This window comes from Squalius cephalus (genome assembly GCF_949319135.1).
Source record: "Squalius cephalus genome assembly, chromosome: 17".
NCBI lineage: Eukaryota > Metazoa > Chordata > Actinopteri > Cypriniformes > Leuciscidae > Squalius > Squalius cephalus.
The window spans coordinates 5,017,813-5,022,812 of NC_137138.1; the positions used below are offsets into that span (position 1 = coordinate 5,017,813).

The 5,000-nt window shown below is 38.2% G+C and overlaps 1 protein-coding gene across 1 annotated transcript in view; it reads left to right on the forward strand.

Moving 5' to 3' along the window:
• The first annotated feature begins 177 nt into the window (after window positions 1–177).
• The window catches only part of ctif (CBP80/20-dependent translation initiation factor), a 74,258-nt gene continuing 69,435 nt past the window's right edge, over window positions 178–5,000 (forward strand). The window contains exon 1 of the mRNA XM_079847317.1: window positions 178–349. The gene's annotated coding sequence lies outside the window, so the exon portion shown is untranslated. The remainder of the gene's footprint in view (window positions 350–5,000) is intronic.

Consider the following 5,000-nt stretch of genomic DNA (forward strand, 5'->3'; position numbering starts at 1 on the left):
AAATCAAATCTATAATGTTACTAAATAAAAAAATAAAACATTAGGCTACAATATATCAATAAGATAAGATACAATAGAATAGAATATCGCAACCATTCTTCATCCATAATAACTATTCTCCTTGAACTCAAATTCCCACAATCCCCGGTTGCCACGTGCGCGTGTCCTGTCAGCAAACCGGACTAAACGTCACATTCCTGCATTCTCATCCCTGCGAGCGTGTGTGTGCGTGCGTGTGTGAGAGAGAGGGACGCAGGCTAATCTCTCCTTCCAGGACACCTCTCTGTCCACGGGAAGCACTCATGCCCGGGCGGGTTTAACCGCGGAGGACCCCGACCGCAGATCTCGGGTGAGTGTTTGCGTGTGTTCGGGCGCAGATGTGAAGGTCTCGCCGGTTTGGGGTGTTTCACTGTGTTTACTGTGGCGCAGAGTGTAGTAACAGCGCGCGACCGGATGGAACGTCTCTGATACATTGTAACACTTCACACTCTTTGTGATCCGCAACTTTGAATCGTCTTGTTGATAAACTGCCTCTGTTTGATCTGGCGGCAGCGGTGCTTTGATCACGGGCTGATGACAGATGTCTGACTGAACCTGTTGACGACTCTGATTCTTTTGTTCAGTGTGTGTGTGTGTTATTGTTTTTATTGCGGCTCTTTTGCAAGCCTCACGTCATAATTGGGGGCTAATTTAAATCCATTAAGGCACACATGTAATGCTCGTTGGGGAATACACTGTCAGATGTGTTCGTGTTGAGTGATTAACTGATCTGGTCTTGATATCAGCATGATCATGAGATTGTTGTATTCCTGCTGGCCGGTTCAGGACAGTATTACCGGTGTCATATCGTATCGATCCCCGGTGGTTGCATCAGACGCGGGCAAGGCCACAAACACACGCAGTGTGTGCAGTTAAAGAAGCCCGATCTTCCCTCGTCATCCTCAGTGACACGCAGCTGGCCTGCATTTACACGAGCTGTTGACCGATATATACACCTATCTATTTCGCAACTGATTCAGTACTGCAACAAATTAACCTTAATATGCATTTTAAAATTATTATGTGCTATTGCATTTTTGCTAAGTTGTTTTGTGATCTGGGTCTGGGAAATGGTTGCAGATTTATTTTTGTTTTGGACAGCCTAACTAAGAAAATATGAATCAATCAAAATATTATAAATTGAGTTTTTCACTTGAAAATAAATAAATGTTATGTAAAGAATATTTTATACTAATAAAATAACTACAAATAAGTTACTTTACCTGTGTGTTAATGCTGTTGTTGGGCGCTGGTCTGAACGTAAGCATGACTGATAATAATCATTCATTCTCTGGGCTTCAGCTGGCTATAGTGATTTATCAGATCCTGGATATGAAGTCTAGTCATGATTATTGTTCTGAATATGCTTTATAATCATAGGGGTGTATATATATACATGCATGTACTGTATATATTAGCTGAAATGCAGTCAGTGTTAAACATATAGGGGGAAACATTTGAAGGGTTATGTGCAGTCGTCCAAATCACTGTGAATTTCTCAGTATATGGAGGTGTGTGTGTGAAGAGAGAGAAAGACATGTCTATACAGGCATATGTCAGTCTGACAGCATCATACTGTAGTACTCTTCGTTAAAACAAGTCATTAAGTTAAAGTATAAGAGTGCCATTTGACTGTAGACGTGAGAAGCTGCAGTCTGACTCGTAGCTCAGTGGATTCGGTGTGTGATCACATTCTGTTCTGTGTGTGTTTACAAAAGTAAGGCAGGTTTGGAGAGGTGTGTGTTTTCAGATGATGATGATGATGATGAAGAAATTCTGCATGATGGCTGGACTGTCAGATCTGATGAGGGATCTTGAATGATCTACAAAAACAATCAGTGAGATGAATAAAATAAAATGAGCTGTATATTTATTGGAAGAAACGCATGTTATTTTTGCTGAAACGTTGTGACTTTGTATAAGAATCTATTATGGTTGTTTCTCTGGCTCATGTTTCATGCCTCTTCATGCTCTGAAATGTCATTAATTTATCTGGATTGTTAACATTATACTTTCTGAGCAATTATCTCTAAACCTTTATTTACATTAACCTGTTAAGCTGCAACGCCACTTTTGAAAAATCCCCAGAAATGACATACCCAAACTGAAACAGATACAGTTCATGAACCCTTTGTACTAAAAGCACAAGTATGATCTCGTTTGAAAGCTGACACCTGGCAGTTTATTGTAAATGTAGAATTAATTATTGTCGTAATGACAAAAATTGTTATAAATAGCTTCAAAGTTTTGTAAAGTTATTAGAAATTATTTTTTATGAAACATCCTCATGAAAATAAAATTGAAGTTGGCACTGGAGCAATCTAGAAATGCACTACAGCTAAAGCCACATGTCTAAACATTTTATGTTTAAAATCTGAAGATAATAAGCCCAAAACTCTGTATTTAGTTAAATGTTTTTCAAGACCATGTCATGTGACTAACAGTTAGGGCTAGCTAGCATGTTAGCTTAGCACACCATCAATACACGACAATATACTGTATGAGATTAAAACCATGTTTATGCTCAAAACGTACTTTATAACTCAAGCCGAATGTTTTAAATAATCTTCTGTGATCTAATTTAGCTTCAGATAAAAAAATCAGACAGAAAATATATTATTTGATAGTATTATGCACAATGATGAAGTCTATATAGATTAGCATTACATTATAAATATAATCTTTTATTATGAAAATACCTGGCATGGCTTGAAGAACACAGGCAAATCAGATATCATTGCAATCATGTTTATTGTCTTCAAAACATCTGTATCTGCATTTTACAGCGCGAACTCTGTAGCTTTGTGTGTGTTCGAGGCTTCCTGGAATGTCACATGATCATGGCTCTTCTTCATGTTTCATATATGGACTATATTACTGTGCATATAGCGCCCTCAGGCTATTGGTATGAATTGAAAACACTGTGAATTAGAATACCAAACGCTCATAAAGATTACATTGACGCATTTGGGTATAAATTCAATAAATATTATTCCTGTCTATAGAAATATGATGTAAATCTAAAAGAATCTATCAATATTTCTCAAAATCTGCACATTTGTGAGCTAAAGCCCTGAGGGACGTTGTTTTGTGTATCGCTGTCATGACGACAGCACGGGAGTTTATTATGAATGGGAGCGGCTGACGCGCATAATTCATATTAAAGGTATCGACTCATTTTTTCATTTCATAACTCCTGACACAAATTAAGACATAACTGTCACTATGAGTTTCTCAGAATACAATAGTGGTCAAATACTGAAACTTGAGTCTTATATCTTTTTAATGATGTATAGTTTGTCAAGGTATAACATTAAATCTGATAGTAATTTTGAATTAAATAAATAAAAAACGCTTCAGTGCGCCGACGCACTGGTGAAGCTTAACAGGTTAAAGATTACTCAGGCATTGAGAGACATTTTAAGTTCATCAATATTTAGGTTTGCTATTGTTTGACTCTAAAAAGTGTTGACAGATAATAAGTCATGATGGGGGATTATGTATAGTACACACTAACATCAGAATAGACTACATTTCATCTTGTTGTATAAACCTATTCCTTGACAAAAAGGGCTTTGTTTGTCTCCCAGAACAGTACTGATAGGGCTGTTTTCAGCCGCCCAATATTGATTATCCAATCCCTGCTGCGCTCATCATGAACTAAGATTCTGATTGGTTCAGCCTGACTCTGTCCGTGCTTCTCATTGGTCGTTTGTGGTGCTGTGTGAGTTGGAATGTGTGTGGAATGTGCTCACTTCCTGCTTCTTCAGCCAATCAGAACTGCCGGATTTCATCACATACCATTGGGATTCAGATCACATCATGAGTGTGTGAGAGAGGTAGAGACATTGGTGTGTGTGTGTGTGTGTGGGATCAGTATTCAAGTGCTGTATGTGTGCTGTTGTCTGTAAATTGAGTTTTGTGGGCCTGTAGTTAAAAGACTGGTCGTTTCATGTCTTGCATGTTCAGCATATTCTCATATTATTGTGCTTGTTTCATTTCAGGTCCATTTTAAATGGGAGCTTCATATTGATAGAAAGGGTATTATTCTGTACGTCCTGCGAAATGGAAAGATTTAGCTAATTAACTTGATTGATAATTGTTAAAAGACTAACTAAACTGCTGTGCAAGTCTGCATTCATCTTGCTGTATATTTCATTGTTTATCCTTCATTGGAGATGCATATGACTACATGCATTTGTAGTATTAATGCTCTTGCATCCTGGAAACGTGTAACACAATCATGTGCTGCTGAACGCTGTAACCTTGAGAGCAGAAATGAATGCATTTGATGTTGCTTTGTTGTGGATGATGTTGTTCATTGTAGGTTGTACAGGACAGAGAGCTTTGCTTTATCTGTTTTAAAGGAGTCATAACCTAGTCTTAATTTGGATACCTATTGCTGTATTATAGTCTTTCATGCCCTTCTAAAAAATAAAAGTGAAAAAATAAATAAAAACAGAGCTCCTAAAACCTTTATTTCTGAAGGCATTATTGTCTCGCGAGATCTGATGCGATGTTTTGGCTGTCGTGGACGTAGAGTCCATTCCTCGTGTTTACCTTGAAGCTAACGTTACATACAATAGCCGCATTAGTAGTTAGCTGCTGTTTGTTACACACAGTAGAGCAATAAAAACAGTCTTACCGTTTCAATTTCAGGCAAGTCCTGGATGGTTGGAATGGCACCTTTTTTCAAACGGAGCTTCGTGGCCAACTTCGCCTGATATTGGCCCAAATTTGTGAATGATTCCGGCGTAAAATGTTTAGCGCAGACACCGAACAATAAGCCAGTTGAAAGTGTTGCTGGGACAGCGTCATTAAAAATGAATTTTATCCACTGGTCCCTGATAGTTTGGTCCGTTTTTGGTATAGAAAACACATTCGCATGTTGTTTCTGGCAGTCAACCACAGAGCAACTCACGTGTGCACTCGGTTTCTCCATCTTTCGCGACTGAACTGAA